The sequence below is a fragment of the Rhinoraja longicauda genome, chromosome 34 (assembly GCF_053455715.1).
Source record: "Rhinoraja longicauda isolate Sanriku21f chromosome 34, sRhiLon1.1, whole genome shotgun sequence".
Lineage (NCBI taxonomy): Eukaryota > Metazoa > Chordata > Chondrichthyes > Rajiformes > Arhynchobatidae > Rhinoraja > Rhinoraja longicauda.
This window is the reverse complement of record NC_135986.1, coordinates 15,648,840-15,668,917: the sequence shown is the minus strand read 5'-3', so window position 1 is coordinate 15,668,917 and position 20,078 is coordinate 15,648,840. Positions and strand designations below refer to the sequence as shown.

The following is a 20,078-nucleotide window of genomic DNA, read 5'->3' as shown; positions in this document are numbered from 1 at the left end:
GAAGATTGGCGCATTGCGCGTGTTGTGCCTTTGTTTAAAAAAGGTTCTAAAAGTAAACCTAGCAATTATAGACTGGTTAGTTGACGTATGTGGTGGGAAAATTAATGGAAAAGATACTTAGGGACATTATATATAATTATTTGGATAAACAAGGCCTGACTAGAAACAGTCAACATGGATTTGTGCCTGGAAGGTCATGTTTGACTAATCTTCTTGAATTTTTTAAAGAGGTTACCAGGGAAATTGATCAGGGCAAGGCTGTGGATGTTGTCTATATGGACTTCAGTAAGGCATTTGACAAGGTTCCACATGGAAGGTTGATTAAGAAGGTTAAATCGTTGGGTATTAATAGTGAGGTTGCAAGATGGATTCAACAATGGCTGAATGGGAGATACCAGAGGGTAATGGTTGACAATTGTATGTCAGGTTGGAGGCCAGTGTCTAGTGGAGTACCCCAAGGATCTGTGTTGGGTCCACTGTTGTTTGTCATTTACATTAATGATCTGGATGATGGTGTGTCAAATTGGATTAGTAAATATGCAGATGATACTAAGATAGGTGGTGTAGTTAATAATGAAGTAGAGTTTCAAAGTCTACAGAGAGACTTGGGCCTTTTGGAAGGGTGGGCTGAAAGATGGCAGATGGAGTTTAATGCTGATAAGTGTGAGGTGCTGCATTTTGGTAGGACAAATCAAAATAGGACGTACAGGGTAAATGGTAGGGAATTGTGGAATGCAGTGGAACAGAGGGATCTGGGAATAACTGTGCATTGTTCCCTGAAGGTGGAATCTCATGTGGATAGGGTGGTGAAGAAGGCGTTTGGTATGCTTGCCTTTATAAATTAGAGCATCGAGTATAGAAGTTGGGATGTAATGTTAAAATTGTACAGGGCATTGGTGAGGCCGAATCTGGAGTATGGTGTGCAGTTCTGGTCGCCAAATTATAGGAAGGATGTCGACAAAATGGAGAGGGTACTGAGGAGATTTACTAGAATGTTGCCTGGGTTTCAGCACTTAAGCTATAGAGAGAGGTTGAACAGGTTGGGTCTTTATTCTTTGGAGCGTAGAAGGTTGAGGGGGGACTTGATAGAGGTTTTTAAAAATTTGAGAGGGACGGACAGAGTTGACATGGGTAGGCTTTTCCCTTTGAGAGTGGGGAAGATTCCAACAAGGGGACAAAGCTTCAGAATTGAGGGACAAATGTTTAGGGGTAACATGAGGGGTAACTTCTTTACTCCGAGGGTGGTGGCTGTATGGAATGGGCTTCCGGTGGAAGTGGTGGAGGCAGGCTCGATTTTATTATTTAAGAGTAAATTGGATAGGTATATGGATAAGAGGGGATTAGAGGGTTATGGTCTGAGTGCAGGTAGATGAGACTAGGTCAGGGAGAGTGGTCGGCGTGGACTGGTAGGGCCGAACGGGCCTGTTTCCGTGCTGTAGTTGTTATATGTTTATTATATTATATGGTTATTTTCACTGTTGCTCCGAGAGAAGCAAAACCCCTGACAAAAGTACTGTGCAAAGTGACTGGAATAGGTGAAGCCGTTTACCAAGCCGAAATTCCGTCTTTACCCGACTAGTTGTGCTGAATTGGTGTGTGATGCGTTCCTCGGTCCGTGGAATGGATGTCGGCCGGAAATGTATCTATCCAGAGTATAAAATATTTTCTCGCCTACATAAATATAATTCATGGATTCATGAAAATGCGATTTAAAACCTCGCAGAAGGAGTTGTTGGGCAGCAGAATAGTTGGGTCAGTGCCTCAGAATGTTCACGTACACAAAATAAAAATACAGAATTTGCTCCAAATTCTACGGATACGTTAGAATGCCGTGAATGGAGAGGTTCCCAACACACAACAATATTAATGTGCGCACAATTGTGCTCGGTTTGCCAATGCTCAGTTGAATTTTGAAATAAGCGACCACGTAAAAGGGTAAACAGTCGCACGTATTCCATGTATCGGGTCGCTCCTACGGGCGCGAACCCAAGCAATTAGTTCAGTCCGATGAAAATTCAAGGATGTTTCCTGTTTTCTTTGGCTATATTTTTGTTTGACCGAATTATTTTGCATAATACAGTGGTTTGAATATAAATTGGCGGCGGCGGAGATGTCCTCATTCTTTCGGAAACGAGGGTTCCCCTCTTCCATTATAGATGAGGCTCTCACTAGGGTCACCTCGATATCCCGCAGCTCCGCTGTTGCCCCCCCCCCCTTCGCAACAAGGACTTGACCTCACCAGCCGTCGCATACAGCATATAATTCTACAACACCTCCAACGGCCACATCTTCCCATCTCCACCCCTTTCTGCTTTCCGCAGAGACCGTTCCCTCTGCAATTTCCTGGTCAACTCGTCTCTTCCCACCCAAACCACCCCCTCCCTGAGATGCAACACCTGCCCCCTTCACCTCACCCATCAGCTCCATCCAAGGACCCCGACAGTCCTTTCAGGCGAGGCAGAGGTTCACTTATACTTCCTCCAACCCCATTTACTGTATCCGCTGTTCCAGGTGTCAACTTCTGGACATCGGCGAGACCAACCGCAAACTCAGCGATCCTTTCACTGAACACCTCCGCTCAGTCCGCCTGAACCTACCTGATCTCCCGGTTGCTCAACACTTTAACTCCCTCTCCCATTCCCAATCTGACCTTTCTGTCCTGGGCTCCTTCATGTGAGGCCAGCGCAAATTGGAGGAACAGCACCTCATATTTCACTTGGGTAGCTTACACCCCAGCAGTATGAACATTGACATCTGTAACTTCAAATACCCCTTGCTTTCCCTCTCTCTCCATCACCTCCCCATTCCCAGTTCTCCCACCAGTCTTACTGTCTCCCACTACATTCTATCTCTGTCCCGCCCACTCTCCTGACATCAGTCCGAAGAAGGGTCTCGACCCGAAACGTCACCCATTCCTTCTCTCCAGAGATGCTGCCTGACCCGCTGAGTTACTCCAGCATTGTGTGTCTGCCTTCGATTTAAACCAGCATCATCACTTCTTTCCGACACATTCCTATCACAAGGCATTTTCATGATCTTAAGTAAAACACTCCTAATTTGCATAAAACGCTCTTCTCCATAAAATTTGAAATTTGAACACCATCCAGGAGAAAGCTGCTCCCTTGATTCGCATCCAATCAAGTTCACAATATATTCACCGCGCACCTTTGGCATGAGGTGGTGCAATGTGTATCAGTGTGTATTGCCTATTATAAACATGGCACTTCCAGTCCAGGACCACTGGAATAACATTTCCCAAACCTGCGACCACAGCCATTAACAAAATCAAGGAGGCATCGCGCTCAGCACCTGCGCCCAAGCCGCACACCGCCGTGACTTGGAGAAATTCAGCAGGCTCTGCAGCATCTGCGAAGGGAATGAATTGTCATAGTTGCGGATCAATACAGTAGAAGATAACTAGGTCAGGACAAAAAGACAAGGCTAGCAAGGGGGACCATATGATGCCGGTAGAGTAAACGACAAAAGAAAACAAGGGAAGATGCAACGTTCACAAGAGAACAACATAACGCACTTGTTTACGTGATACTCACTAGCAGAGTGGCGCAGCGGGAGCGTGCTGGGCCCATAACCCAGAGGTCGATAGATCGAAACTATCCTCTGCTATTTAACTCGGCTTTTATTTTCCATTCCGCATTTGCCAAAGGAATCCGCATTTCTTCCAGATCAACAAATAAAACCGGTAAAGATGGTTAAAACGATGATAAACCAATGACAGCCGCGCGGATAACAGTGGGGATATTCCCGAGGAGCAGAGGGAATGAATGGGTCTCAGAGTGCAAAGGGGAGGGTGCAGGGGATGCACCAACATGTTGCCCGAGGTGGCGCGGATCGGTCAAAAGGCGAGACTGGAAAGATTGGGTTTATTGTCCAGGGAGCCGAGTGTGCGAGAGACCTGATTGGGGTTCACCTACTGATGAGGGGCTTCGGAAGGTCATTCCATCCCCACGCCGCGTCCACGGAAGTTGAAATCTGGATCCGACCCCATGTGTGGGTGGTGGGGATTCTCACAGTGTTTATGTATCTCTCGCCCTTGAATCACCAAGGCATTGAAGATAGAGTCGGTACTGTTAAAGGCGTTTAGTACGGATGGATACCTGATGGTTGGAATGGATATTTGGGACCGAAAGGCCTGTTTCTGCTACATCTCTCAGTGCAGAAGTCTGTGTCGGAATGAAGGGGGAGCGAGGGGAGAGATTCCACGGGAGAAACATAGAAAGACAGCTGGCGATGAGGAGATTAGCGTTACTCGGTGTGAATTGATCGCATTGTCGTGTTGGGATGTGTCCGAGTTTGCTCTGGGAATCTGCAACAGAATGAGAACAGGAATTTGCGCTGATCCGCTGATGGATTTACCAAATGGCGATGGAATCGCATTCAAAGGGAGCGAAAGATCCGAGAGGATTTAAGAAGTTGCACGTGAATTTGCCGTAACAGTCCTCTCTGCCCATCGAGCTCTGCACAAATCGTGTTCTGTATGAAGTTCGTTTCTATCATTTCCAATGTTAAAGAACTAAAATTGCTCAAATTGCGATGGCCGGGAATCGAACCCGGGTCAACTGCTTGGAAGGCAGCTATGCTCACCACTATACCACCATCGCTGTGAGGTGCCGCAGTATATTCGGGTGCCGAATGATCTCCAGCACCATGTGGCTTTGTGTCTTGATGATCAGTCCCCGCGCTCTTTCCTGACGGATCATTTCTCACACTGTTGCAGTTCCAGCTGTACTGATACCTCCTCCCTCGACTCTGTCCAGGAACCCCGACAGTCCTTTCAGTTTAGGCGAAGGTTCACTTGCACTTCCTCCAAACTCATCCATTGTATCCGTTTTTCAACATGTGGACTCTTATACATCGGCAGGACCAAAAGTAGACTGGGCGATCGTTCCGCTGGACACCTTCGCTCAGTCCGCCTGGACCTACCTGATCTCCGGGTTGCCAAACACTTTAATTTCCCTTCCTATTCCCACATTGACCTTTCTGTCCTAGGGCTCCTCCATTGTCAGAGTGAGGCTAATCGCAAATTGGATGAACAGCATCTCATATTGCCCTTGGGCATCTTACAACTCAGTTGTATGAATATTGATTTATCTAACAAAGTAACCCCTGCACTCCCTCTCTCTCCATCCCTCCCCCACGGAAGTCGCACCGGGTTCCCGTTGTCACCTTCCAAAGAGCTAACAATGGTCTTTTTCCTTTATCATCGTTACTTTTTTGCATTCATTTGTTCTATATCTCTCTACATCACTGCCTATATCTCCCGTTTTGCTTTCCCCTGACTAGTCTGAAGAAGGGCCTCGACCCGAAACATCCCCCATTCCTTCTCTCCAGAAATGCTGCCTGTCCCGCTGAGTTACTCCGGCATTGTGTGTCCACGGTTTAAATCAGCATCTGCAATTCCTTCCTACACATCCCAGTTTCAAGGAACTGTGTACTTGCACTCCTAAATCCTTATGTTCTACAACACTCCCCAGGACCTGCGCTAGTTTAACTTACCAAAATGCACCAGCTCGCACTTTCCTGCATTAAACTCAAATAATAATTCCTCAGCCCTATTGCCGAACTGATTCTATTGAAGAATAACTGCAGATGCTGGTTCAAATCGAAGGTATCACAAAATGCTGGAGTAACTTAGCGGGGCAGGCAGCATCTCAGGAGAGAAGGAATGGGTTACGTTTCGGGTCCAGACCCTTCTTCAGACTGATGTCAGAGGAGGGGACGGAACAAAGATAAGATGTAGTGGGAGACGGGAAGACAGTTGGGAGAACTAGGAAGGTGGAGGGTAAAGGGAGGGACAGAGAAACTATCTGATGTTGGAGAAATCAATGTTCATACCGCTACCGAAATATGAGATCCTGTTCCTCCATACTGGGCCCCACTATGACAATGGAGGACGCCCATGACAAAAAGGTCAGACTGGGAGTAGGAGGAGCAATTGAAGTGCTGAGCCACCGGAAGATCAGGTTGGTTAAGGCGGACTGAGCGAAGGTGTTGAGTGAAACGATCGCCGAGCCTGCGTTTGGTCTCGCCGATGTAGAGAAGTTGACACCTGGAACAGCGGATACAATAGATGAGGTTGGAAGAGGTACAGGTGAACTTCTGCCTCACCGGGAAAGACTGTTTGGGTCCTTGGATGGAGTCGAGGGGGGGAAGTAAAGAGACAGGTGTTGCATCTCCTGCGGTTACTGGGGAAAGTACCTGGGGAGGGGTGGTTTTGGGTGGGACGGGACGAGTGGGCCAGGTTGTTACGGAGGGAGCAGTTTCTACAGAAAGCAGAAAGAGGAGGAGATGGGAAAATGTGGCCAGTAGTGGGATCCCGTTATAGGTGATGGAAATGTTGGAGGATAATTTGTTGCATATGTTGGCTGATGGGGTGGAAGGTGAGGACAAGGGGGACTCTATCCTTGTTACGAATGGGCAGAGGGGGTACAAGAGTGGAGGTGCGGGATATAGTGGAGGCCCTCGGGAGAGCCTCATCTATAATGGAAGAGGGGAACCCCCGTTTCCTAAAGAGTGAGGACATCTCCGATGCCCTAGTATGAAACATCTCAACCTGGGTGCAGATGCGGCGTAGACGGAGGCATTGGGAGAAGGGGATATCGTTTTTACAGCAAACAGGGTGGGAAGAAGTGTAGTCAAGATAGCTGTGGGAGTCAGTAGGTTTCTAGAAGATGTCGGTCACTAGTCTGTCTCCTGTGATGGAGATGGTGAGATCCAGCAACGGTAGGGAGATATCAGAGATGGTCCAAGTATATTTAAGAGCAGGATGGAAATTAGTGGTGAAATTTACGAAGTCTGTGAGTTCTGCATGGGTACAAGAGGTAGCACCAATGCAGTCGTCAATGTAGCGGAGGTAGATTTCGGGATGTACGCCTGGAACAGGGATTGTTCGACGTACCCGACAAAGAGGCAGGCACAGCTAGGGCCCATGTGAGTGCCCATCTCTATGCCTCGGATTTGGAGGAAGTGGGAGGAGACAAAGGACAAGTTGTTGAGGGTAAGAGCCAGCACTGCTAGGCGGAGGAGGGTATTGCTAGATGGAGATTGGCTGGTTCTATGGTCGAGGAGGAAACGGAGGGCTTCAAGACCATCCTTGTGCGGGATTGAGGTGTAGAGTGACTGGACATCCATGGTAAAGACGAGGGAGTGACGGCCTGGAAACCGGAAGTTATTGAGGAGACCGAGAGCATGTGAGGTGTTTTGGACATAGGTGGGTAGGATTTCACGGGGGGGGTATGGTGGAGTCGAGGTAGGTGGAAATTAATTCGGTGGGAGATGAACAGGCAGAAACAATGGTTCTGCCAGGACAGTTCTGTTTGTGGATTTTAGGGAGAAGGTAAAATCGGTGGCGCGGGGCTGGGGAATGATAACGTTGGAGGCATTACAGGGCAGAGCGCCGGAATTGGTGAGATCAGTGATAGTGTTAGTGATTAAGGTCTGGTGCTCGTCAGTGGGGTCATGGTCCAAGGATAAGTAGGAGGAGGTGTCAGAGAGTTGTCGTCTGGCGTCAGTCCGGTAGAGGTCAGCGCGCCAGACTACCACGGCACCTGATCACCCCTCTTCCTGCTGCTCTCGAAAGTAAAATGCCCGAGCCTGCCCAACCTTTCTGTACAACTCAGACCCTGAACGTCTGGCAACATTCTCGTGAATCTTCTCTGCACTCTTCCCATCGTGACAATATCTTTGAAGACAAACTACGGAAAGATGGTAAAGCAACAGTGTTGGCGTAGTGGGCAAAGGTAACTTCCCCAATACTCAAGAGACATGCTCAGTACAAAAGACCTGGAAGGGGTAGAATGTATTTATTTTATTTGATACACCCAAGAAAGTTTCCTGAAACCGTGTCTGGATAGTGCAACTCGAGGAGGGATCAGACTGGACCATGTACGGAGAAACAAATATGGCCAGATGACTGGTGTTTCAGTGGATAATATTGTCCGTACCGTCAGCACATACGTACTTTAAGATAGTCATGAGTAAGGATAAGTGTGGATCTTGGGGTAACGTATTGGGGTAAGCCATCATGAGCAGGGGCTAGCGAGAAACAAAATGAGAGAATATTATTGGATAAGTCCACATGGGAGTCGATTAAAGTCTAGTTATTCAGAATTCAGTTCCAGTATAGTCCTGTAAGAAGGAAGGATGAGGAGGCAAGTTAACGGAACCTTAAATGGCCAAGGACCATGCAAATTTGATCAATACGTCAAAGGATGTTCATATAAGGTAGAGACAGATTAATACAGATGGGTAATTTGAGGATTATAAAGCAAGCAAGAAATGTCACTGACGTCGGATTAAAGAAATTCCCAAAGCTTTCGGTACGGAATTATCCGCACAAAAGCCGTTGAGTGGACCGAGCTGAACCTATCACTCTGCGCCTTGTTCCTCCGCGTTAGAAATGCGACACCTGACCACGATGCAATAAGGCAGAATACAATGCATCTATAGAAGTTTGCGTGAGTGTTCGGAATCATGTCAGATTGATTTAAACATCGGAGAAAGCAAAGACGCTGGCGCACCTTTATCGTGGTGGTATCTACTTGCTGGGCCCAGAACAGGTGGGACTCGCGATGGATGAGCGTGAGGGGGGAGGGAAAGACAATGAGGACCCGGCTTGGGGGGACCGCCGTGAGGGATGATGGGAGAACAAGGGGGACCCGGTGTGGGGGAGGGGGGATCTCTAGTTTAGATTCCTCTGCCCATGGGATAAGTCTGCGTTCGTTTGTTTCTTTGTTCATTTGTTCCGGTGAAGGCGCTGTGCACAGGACAGCCGGCCAACTGTCGCTTGTCTTTGTCTTTTAGTTTTCACTTTTAATTTCAAGTTTTTGTGCACCTTGTGCGTTGTGACTGTCGGCGACCAATTTCCCTCCGGTGATGAATAAAGTTTTATCGTATCGTATCGGATGTATCGCATCCAAGATGTTAACGCCAGGAATTTGATGCCTCCTTGACTGGTGGATTTTGTTCGCGTACCAGGGGTCAGCAACTACGTCGCCGATGCACAACGTGTGGTGGTTAGAATAGGAAGGCAGATTATTATCTGAATGGTGTCAAGTTAGGTAAAGGGGGCCTACAATCTGTGTCCTAGTGCATCAGTCACTGAAAGGAAGCATGCAGGTACAGCAGGCAATGAAGAAAGCCAATGGAATGTTGGCCTTCATAACAATTGGAATTTAGTATAGGAGCAAATAGGTCCTTCTGCAGTTGTACAGGGCCCTAGTGAGACCACACCTGGAGTACTGTGTGCAGTTATGGTCTCCAAATTTGAGTAAGGATATTTGTGCTATTGAGGGCGTTTTGAGTAGGTTTACTAGGTTAATTCTCGGAATGGTGGGGCTGTCGTATGTTGTAAGTTTGGAGCGACTAGGCTTGTATACACTGGAATTTACACTAAAATCTTCTAACCCACCTCTCTAACTCCAGGTCCCTCAGGTCGGCCGACTAGGGGCTACTCACTATCCCGCGGTCTAGGCTTAAGCTCAGGGGTGACCGCGCTTTTGCGGTTGCAGCTCCTAGACTGTGGAACAGCATCCCTCTCCCCATCAGAACTGCCCCCTCCATCGACTCCTTTAAGTCCAGGCTCAAAACCTATTTCTACTCCCTAGCGTTTGAGGCTCATTGAGGAGGCGCTGTGAACTGTTTTGTATGTGCTGTTATGTTTGTGTGCTACTGTATGTTTCATTTTTTCCTTAGTACCTAATCAGATGTACAGCACTTTGGTCAACGTGGGTTGTTTTTAAATGTGCTATACAAATAAAATTGACTTGACTTGACTTGAGATTAAATTACATTTATTTCAGTAAAAGAGGCCGGACAAGTAAAGTCGTCGAACTGGACGTGAATAAGTACATGGGATTGGGATATTATACCCCCTGCAGAAATATAGTTAATGGAGGGTCAGGCAGGTAGCTTAATGTTCCAGGGTACCAGTGCGACATGATAAAATGAACTGAAGACAGATATTAAAAGCTAGAGTAACTCAGCACCTCAGGCAGCATCTCTGGAGAAATGGAATAGGTGACGTTTCGGGTCAAAGTCCTTCTTCAGACTGACAGTCAGGGAAAAGGAGGAATGAGAGATATGGACGATACTTAGAACAAATGAATGAAAGATATGCAGACAGCAACGACAATCATTGAAATGTGAATCCCACAATGGTCCATTGATGACTGTGGGATAGGTGATAACGAGTTATACAGACCGTGAAATTCGAAAGGATGACAACAGAGCTAGTATTACGATGGTGGGGGAGGGACGGATAGATGGGATGCAAGTTAGAGAAATCAAAATTAATACCGCTGGGTTGTAAACTGCCAAAGTGAAATATGAGGCACTGTTCCGCCAATTTACAATTCCTCCGTCTACGCTGACTCTGCGCCCAGGATGAGGTGTTCCATACTAGGACATCGGAGATGTCCTCATTCATTAGGTAACGGGGGTTCCCCTCTTCCATTGTACTTGAGGCTCTCGCTAAGGTTTCTTCAATATCCCCCAGCTCCATTTTTGCTCCCCTTCCCCTATTCATAACAAGGACAGAGTCACCCTTGTTACATTCCACCCCATCAGCCATCGCATACAACATCTTATCCTCCAACATTTTTGCCATCTCCAAGGGGATCCCATTACTGGCCACATCTTCCCATCTCCACCCCTTTATGCTTTCCGCAGAGACCGTTCCCTCCGCAAATCTCTGGTTCACTCATTCCTTCCTACCCAACCCACCCCCTCCCCAGGTACTTTCCCCTGCAACCGCAGGAGAAGCAACACCTGTCCCTTTACCTCCCCCCTCGACTCCATCCATGGACCCAAACAGTTTTTCGTGGTGAGGCAGAGTTTCACCGGCACCTCTTCCAACTTCATCTACTGCATCCAGGTGTCAACTTCTCTACATCGGAGAGACCAAGCGCAGGCTCGGCGATCGTTTCGCTGAACACCTCCGCTCAGTCCGTCTTGACCTACCTGATCTCCTGCTGCCTCAGCACTTCAACTCCGCCTCCCATTCCGAATCTGACCTTTCTGTCCTGGGCCATTGTCAGATTGAGGTCCAGAGCAAATTGGAGGCACAGCTCCTCATAAGTTTGGGTAGTTTACATAGTCCCTTACATAGTCCCTTTACACTGTTTTTTCTTACTTCACATAGTCCCTGCTTTCTCTCTCTTTCCCAGTTTTCCCCACTGGTCTTCCTATCTCTGACTATTCTAGAGTCACTCCCCTGACAGGAACGTAACATGGATACCGGGAATATACAATACAATACAATATATCTTTATTGTCATTGTACCCAGGATAAAGTGCAAGTTGATCTGCGCCGGATCACTATGCGTTTTGACCATCCGGCTCAGCAGGACCGGTTCATAGCAGCTATGGCCCTGGGGATGAAGCTGTTCCTGAGTCTGGAGGTGCGGGCGTAGAAGGCCTTGTATCGTCTGCCCGATGGAAGGAGTTCGTATTGAAACATTTAATCACTAAACATAACGTTAAATAATTTGCCTAACAAAAATATCCTGAAACAATTCTGCTGCGATTCAACAAGGGACAACAAGAAGAGCCGCATCATCCCCAGACATCTGCAGCTGGCTGTCCGCAACGACGAGGAGCTCCACAAACTGATGGGAGGAGTGACCATCGCACAGGGCGGTGTGCTGCCCAATATCCAGGCCGTGCTGTTACCCAAGAAAACTGGCGGAGCGAGCAAGTAAGCGAGAGAAACTGAACATAATAACCCAAAGGCTCTTTTCAGAGCCACTCACCATGTCTGTGGAAGGGCTAATCGGCGGCTATGCTTCGTGCGGGAAAAGTGTTCATTGTCGTTGTCCAAAACCGACCCTGTGCTGGACCCAGGTCAGATCTACAAAGATGTCCAGTCCCACGAATGTCCAGCTTTGACTCTCCACCACTGTCCTGCAATGAAGGCAAATTCATGGATCCTTATTTTTCCATTCCAAAGTCCACAATCAATTCCTTGGTCTCATTGACTGAAGTGTGCACATGTGCGGGGCTCGGGCCGGCGAGGCCTGTGGAATCAGCAATAATTTCCAGTCGCTTTGAAGATGTGTATTACAGAAATGAGTTGCTTAAAGCTTAAATAAAGTTTAAGTAAATTAGAATTTTCATTTGCCTCACAACAATTTAAGCAACTCAATCTCAGAAGTTAAGCAGTGTGACATTGAGATGCAGAAACTATTGAAACCACAATGCTTGGATCTGGATCTCAACTCACTTACTGCAGCAAAGGAATGGAAGCACTGGCTTCGTACACTAAATAACTTATTTGAGTGTGGTGACAATGCACCAGACAAATTCAGGACATTAATAAGCTCTATCTCTTATGATGTATATGATTACATAGAGTAATGTACAACGTATGATTCTGCTATTGATGCACTAAGCAGACTCTTCGTTAAGACACCCAATGTAATATTTGCTCGACACCTCCTTGCTACTCGTAAACAAAACCCTAGTGTCACTTGATGAGTTTTTAACTCAAAGCAGTTACAGCTGATCAATATCAACAGGAAGATTATTCGAGACTCTTTTATCAATGGTTTGGCATCGCCTTTAATATGACAGACTATTAGAAAACAAAACCTTGGATCTGGTATGTTTGCATATTATGCTAAATGGATACCAAATTTTTCTGACAAATTTCAACCTTTGATTAGAGCAAAATCGTTTCCTCTTGACTCTACAGCAATTGGTACCTTTACTTCTTTAAAGAAACAATTAGAATCTGCGACATTATACGCCATCGATGAGGATCTCCCCTTTGTTGTTGAATATGATCCCTCTGATTTAGCACTATCAGCAACATTAAATCAAGGAGGACGACCAGTGGCTTTCATGTCATGTACTCTCCAAGGTAGTGAATTGCACTACCCACCCGTCGAAAAGGAAGCTACAGCAATTATTGAAGCAGTGAGAAAATTTAGTCATTTCCTTGCTCACCAGCACTTCACTTTAATAACAGATCAGCATTCAGTAGCTTTTATGCTAGATAATCGGAAACGAACGAAGATTAAAAACAGTAAAATTCATGAATGGAGGATTGAATTATCTGCATATAGTTATTCAATTGAGTACCACCCTGCTCAGGGTAATGTTGCTCTGGATACATTAACTCGAGCATTTTGTGCTTCTGTTCATTCTTTTGCAGTCACTGATCCTCACAAAGGGTTGTGTCATCCTGGAGTCACTCATATGTTACACCAAGTTCGTTCCAAAAACTTACCTTTCTCTACAGAAGATGTGAAGGTGATGTGTGCTTCATGTAGAATCTGTGCTGAATTAAAACCAAGGTTCTTCCGTTCTGTAGAAAGAAGATTGATCAAAGCTACTCAACCTATGGAACGTGTAAGTATTGATTTCAAAGGGCCTTTACCATCCTCCTCTCAAAATGTTTATATACTTACCATAGTTGATGAATATTCAAGGTTTCCATTTGCCTTTCCTTGTCCAAATATGTCAGCTGCTACGGTTATCAAATGTTCAGATCAACTGTTTTAATACTGTAGATTTCCATGTTACATACATTCTGATAGGGGCACCTCATTCATGTCAAACGATTTAAAAGACTACCTTTCGAATAGAGGAATTGTAACAAGTAAAACAACACTATATCATTCTATTGGAAATGGTCAGGTTGAGAGGTATAACGGAATCATTTGGAAAGTAGTCAAATGACATACCAGATCAGCAGTGGGAATGTGTTCTACCAGATGCACTACACTCCATCAGATCTCTAATGTCAACTGCTACCAATACTACTCCACATAGAAACATAGAAAATAGGTGCAGGAGTAGGCCATTCGGCCCTTCGAGCCTGCACCGCCATTCAATATGATCATGGCTGATCATTCAGCTCAGTAGCCTGTACCTGCCTTCTCTCCATACCCCCTGATCCCTTTAGCAAAAAGGGCCACATCTAACTCCCTCTTAAATATAGCCAATGAACTGGCCTCAACTACCTTCTGTGGCAGAGAATTCCACAGACTCACCACTCTCTGTGTGAAGAAATGTTTTCTCATCTCGGTCCTAAAAGACTTCCCCCTTATCCTTAAGCTGTGACCCCTGGTTCTGGACTCCCCCAACATCGGGAACAATCTTCCCGCATCTAGCCTCTCCAACCCCTTAAGAATTTTATATGTTTCTATAAGATCCCCCCTCAGTCTTCTAAATTCCAGCGAGTACAAGCCCAGTCTATCTAGTCTTTCCTCATATGTAAGTCCCGCCATCCCAGGGATCAATCTGGTGAACCTTCTCTGTACTCCCTCTAAGGCAAGAACGTCTTTCCTCAGGTTAGGAGACCAAAACTGCACACAATACTCCAGGTGCGGTCTCACCAAGGCCCTGTACAACTGCAGCAGAACCTCCCTGCTCCTAAACTCAAATCCTCTTGCTATGAATGCCAACATACCATTCGCTTTCTTCACTGCCTGCTGCACCTGCATGCTTGCTTTCAATGACTGGTGCACCATGACACCCAGGTCACGTTGCATCTCCCCTTCTCCCAATCGGTCACCATTCATATGTTAGGATGCTGTTCATAGACTTTAGCTCAGCATTTAACACCATCATCCCCCAGCAGCTGGTTTGTAAACTAACAAATCTGGGCCTCAGCCCCCTTCTCTGCAACTGGCTGCTGGACTTCCTCACTGCCAGACCCCAGTCCGTACGGGTCGGCAGCAACACATCGGACACCATCACGCTGAGTACGGGTGCCCCACAAGGATGTGTGCTAAGCCCCCTGCTCTTCACCTTGCTGACCCACGACTGCACACCCACCTACAGCTCCAACCACCCAACACCCCCACCCACTGACCATCAATGGTGCTGCTGTGGAGCAGGTGAGCAGCACCAAATTTCTGGGGGTGAACATCACCGAGGATCTCTCCTGGAGCAACAACATCACGTCCATCGCCAAGAAAGCCCAGCAGCGCCTCTACTTCCTCCGCAAACTGAAGAGAGCGGGAGCCCCCACACCCATCATGTACACTTTTTACCGAGGTGCCATCGAGAGCATCCTCAGCAGCTGCATCACTGTGTGGTTCGGAAGCTGCACAGCCTCCAGCCGTAAGACCCTGCAGCGCATAGTGAACACTGCTGAGAGGATCACTGGCGCCTCACTCCCAACACTCCTGGTCCTTTACACCACCCGCCTCACCCGCAAAGCATTGAGCATTGTGGGTGACCCCTCCCACCCCTCCAACAGCCTCTTCACCCTCCTGCCTTCAGGGAGAAGGTTTCGCAGCCTGAGGTCAAGCACCACCCGACTAAAGAACAGTTTTTTCCACCAGGCTGTCAGGATGCTGAACTCTCTCCCCTCCCTTCCTCCTCTCTCCCCTGCCCCTATGGGACCTGGACTTTAACACCCCACACACACGCACATCCAGCACCAGACACTTTTTTAAAAAAAAATTTGAAGTGACTATATTTTATATTTTATATTTTATGTTGATTGTTGTTTGCTGTGCCTTTTGTTTTATGCACTTTGTTCCTCGGGATTGTGGGAAACGGTATTTCGATTTTCTGTCTGTGTAAACTGGCTGAGGATTGACAATAAAATTGACTTTGACTTTGACTTTGACTTTGACTTCAGGTAATACTGTACTTTCCTGTTCTTGCCGCCAAAGTGGATAACCTCACATTTATCCACATTATATTGCATCTGCCATGCATTTGCCCACTCGCCTAATCTATCCAAGTCACTCTGCAGCCTCCTAGCATCCTCCTCGCAGCTAACACTGCCACCCAGCTTCGTGTCATCCGCAAACTTAGAGATGTTGCATTCAATTCCCTCGTCCAAATCATTAATATACACTGTAAATAACTGGGATCCCAGCACTGAGCCTTGCAGTACCCCACTAGTCACTGCCATTCCGAAAAGGACCATGAGCGGTTCTTTAACTTCAAACAGCGTTCTTCCAGTGGTATTTCTCTGTCATCATGGTTGACTAGCACTGGGCCTGTGTTGCTTCGTTTTTATGTCCGATCAAATAAAAATGTGCCCTTTGTTGATGAAGTTGAACTGACTTATGTCAACCCTTCCTATGCAACTATCAAGTATCAGGATGGACGTCAGTCAACTGTCTCACTTCGTGACCTTGCACCATGTCCATCTTCTCCATCAGCTCCATCACTCGAGATCTGGGTGTCCTAGTGCATCAGTCACTGAAAGGAAACATGCAGGTACAGCAGGCAGTGAAGAAAGCCAATGGAATGTTGGCCTTCATAACAAGAGGAGTTGAGTATAGGAGCAAATAGGTCCTTCTACAGTTGTACCGGGCCCTGGTGAGACCGCACCTGGAGTACTGTGTGCAGTTTTGGTCTCCAAATTTGAGGAAGGATATTTTTGCTATTTAGGGCGTGCAGCGTAGGTTCACTAGGTTAATTCCTAGAATGGCGGGACTGTCGTATGTTGAAAGGCTGGAATTTAGAAGGATGAGGGGGGATCTTATTGAAACATATAAGATAATTAGGGGATTGGACACATTAGAGGCAGGAAACATGTTCCCAATGTTGGGGGAGTCCAGAACAAGGGGCCACAGTTTAAGAATAAGGGGTAGGCCATTTAGAACGGAAATGAGGAAGAACTTTTTCAGTCAGAGAGTGGTGAAGGTGTGGAATTCTCTGCCTCAGAAGGCAGTGGAGGCCAGTTCGTTGGATGCTTTCAAGAGAGAGCTGGATAGAGCTCTTAAGGATAGCGGAGTGAGGGGGTATGGGGAGAAGGCAGGAACGGGGTACTGATTGAGAGTGATCAGCCATGATCGCATTGAATGGTGGTGCTGGCTCGAAGGGCTGAATGGCCTACTCCTGCACCTATTGTCTATTGTCTATTGTCTATAATATTAATCAAGAACTTCCTTCAACACTCCCACTGTCCCCTATGAAAACTTCTATAAGTAATTCTAAAATTGAAAATGTAAATAACAATATGAGTGAAGTTGATGACCAAGCAATATATGTACCACCAGCTATTGAAACACCATTATCTCCTGATGCTCCAGTGCTGCAACGGTCATCAAGACATACTAATCCTCCTGACCGTCTCAACTTATAAATAGGAGGGGAGAATGAAGTGTGCGCATGTGCGGGGCTTGGGCCGGCGAGGCCTGCTGAATAAGCGATAATTTCCAGGCTTTTTTTATGATGTGTATGACAGAAATGAGATGCTTAAAGCTTAAATAAAGTTTAATTAATTAGAATTTTCATTTGCCTCACAACATTGACGTTGAAAGCAAGTTTGTTATTCTAGCACCATTTGATCAGTTGTTCGATCTTCCTCCTATTTTCCAACTTATCGTCATCTATAATTTATGCAACAACAGTGGTGTCATTGGCCAACTTCAAGATGGAGTTCAAACTGTGTCCGGCTACACAGTCATGAGTAGAGCAGCAGGCTGAGCACGCAGTCATGAGGTCATCCAATGCTGATGGTTATCAAGGAGGAAGTGTTGCTGCCAATTCGTACAGATCATTGTCTGTTGACAAGGAAGTCTAGGAACCAGTTGCAGAGGGTTGTGCAGAGACCCAGTTCCATGAGCTTGGTATCCAGCATGGATCATGGTGTTGAACATCGTGATGTATGTGTTTTTATCATTCAATCAGTCCAGTGCAGAGCGGTGAGCCAGCAAGATTGCATCTTCTGTTGACCTGTTGTGGTGGGAGGCAAATTGTAGCGGGTCCATGTTCTTGTTGAGGAAGGACTTCATATGTACCATAAACAACCTCTCAAAGCACTTCATCACCATATACCTAGTCACTGAGGCACGTCACCATATTCATCTTGGCCAAAGGTAAAGCAGAAGGGAACCTGATCTAAAACATTTTTTGGGAGATTGTTTGTATCCTCTGCAGTGATACCTAGTAGATTCCTGAAGGTGCACAGCACAAAGACAGTCACTGTGATCCACCATACTGACTAACAAAAAACCCAACTGTACCAATCCAGTTCATTGGTACTTGGTCTGTAAACATCTACACCATAATGCTTCACGTCCCATCTACACTAGTCCCACCTGCCATATTCCCTCTAAACATGTCATATCCAGTCTTGGCGCAGTACCCAATATAGATTACTTAATATAGTTATTAATTTTTAATAACTATTTTCTCTTTGGTAGGACCACAATCAAGCACAGGACTAAGCAGTGAAATTTCTGGAGTTTCAGTAACCCTACAACCTTGCTGCAGGCTAATCTACAGTCAGTAAGCTGTAAAGCTACTGTTCTGCCACTTGGTCTTCAAACACCTACACCATAACGCTTCCAGAGCTCATCCACATACTTCTCACATTTTGTGAGTGTCCTTGCATCCATCACCTTCTCGGGGTGGTCCCTCATTGCAACCCACTCATTGGTGAATGAAAAATCGTTAGGTTTTTCTCACCCTCTCTCTGCTCGCCTGAAAATGATGTAAACTGGTTTCAAATATTTTCGTTTATGGGGAAAGGTTTCTCATTATCCACGCTGCTCCTACCCACATAACCCACAGCTCGCTCTGACCAGATTCCCCTCATGTCCGAAACGCTCTGTCCCAGGGAACAGTTTGGTCAATCTCCTTTGCCCATCTGAAGTGCATTCCCACCCCTCCTATGGTGTGGTGACCAGAAATGCACACAGCGCTCCAGCTGTGGCCTCAGCAACGTTTTACAGTTCACTCAAAATACTTCGCACCCATTCTGCTGTCTCCGAATTCTCCATCATTCGGCTCACTTTACACGGTATCACTTTGCAAAGCGGCTCGTCTAATTGACAGCTCCATCTGCCCCTCCCCGGGCTGCGGCAGGCCCTGTCACGTGATGCGAGGAGACGTCACGGAGCTAATTGCGACCTGACGTCACGACGCCATTGACGTCGTTCCCTCGGCAACCGGCTGCGAGGCCCACGGAGGAGGAGCGGCCTGGGCCCGGGGGTGGACGCGAGACATTCCCCGGGCGGGAGGTGTTGTGGCGACCGGGGGCCCGTGTCCAAAGTGCTGGAGCGCGGTTCCAGCTCGTCCCGGTCCCGGGGCCGCACTGAAGGGAGTCAGGGTGAGAAGAGGCGGATGGAGCCTCGCCTTCATCAGCGCGGCGGAGAAGAGGAACCGAATTCAAAATGGGTCCGGCCGAGGCTGCCCCAGGATGGAAGTGTGGGCCCTGGTCAATAGACAATAGACAATAGACAATAGGTGCAGGAAGCTGAGGTTAAGAACTGAACTGGGGTTGGTGTGTACTTGCTAGAGTTTAGAAGAATGAGAGGTAATCTCACGGCTTCTCTTGTGTTTGCAGACTGACTTGGAGGGATGAACAAGATGGCGATTGCATCAAACGTGCCATTCCCATGTGGATCTGGGACCTGACTAGTGGAATCTTGTGGACATGAGTGCTCCTCCACTGTGGACATTGGGGTCTTCTCTTCTTGACTGCCGTCGAGTGAACAGTGAGTGTATGTTGGTACCTACTCCACCAGTCCCTGCCTCAGTTTTAACAATTGCCATCCTCGTGTTCAAATCCCTTCTTTGCCCTCACCCTTTCTGTAACCTCCTTCACTGTTCTGGCCCTCTGAAATCTTGGCACTCCTCCACCTATGGCAACGTCATGTCCCTTCCCTTTTCAGATTGGAGGACTCTGACTACAGGTGTGCTGGAGGAATTATTACTTGGTCCTTTCTTTTGTCTAAACAACTTAATTCCCTTGTTCCAGTCCCGACTTGAAACATTCCCTCCATAAATGCATCATATACCTGTTGAGTTCTTCCAGCACACGGCATAAAGGTAGAAGAGTTGGTACGTAACTTCGGAGACAACACCAAAATTGATGAAGTTGCGGTCAGTGAAGATGGTTGTGAAAGTATACAGCAGGATACAGATCAGCTACAGAAATGGTGGATAAATGGCAGATGGTGTTTGATTGGAGCAAATGAAAGGGGTTGCACTTTGTTGGGTCTAATGTTAGGGGAAAGTATACAGTTAATGTCTGGATCCTCAAAAGTATTGACATGTGGAGGGATTTTGGGGGACACTATGGCAACCTAAAAGTGAGATCACAAGTAGATAGTATGGTAAAGACGGCACATGATATACTT

The 20,078-nt window shown here is 46.8% G+C and overlaps 2 non-coding genes across 2 annotated transcripts; one reads left to right on the top strand and one right to left on the bottom strand.

The window, feature by feature from the left end:
* Positions 1-3,552: 3,552 nt before the first annotated feature.
* trnam-cau (transfer RNA methionine (anticodon CAU)) lies at positions 3,553-3,624 on the top strand. The gene has a single exon. It is a non-coding gene; the product is annotated as a tRNA-Met (tRNA).
* Positions 3,625-4,547: 923 nt separating this feature from the next.
* Positions 4,548-4,619, bottom strand: trnag-ucc (transfer RNA glycine (anticodon UCC)). The gene has a single exon. It is a non-coding gene; the product is annotated as a tRNA-Gly (tRNA).
* Between the last annotated feature and the right edge of the window lie 15,459 nt (positions 4,620-20,078).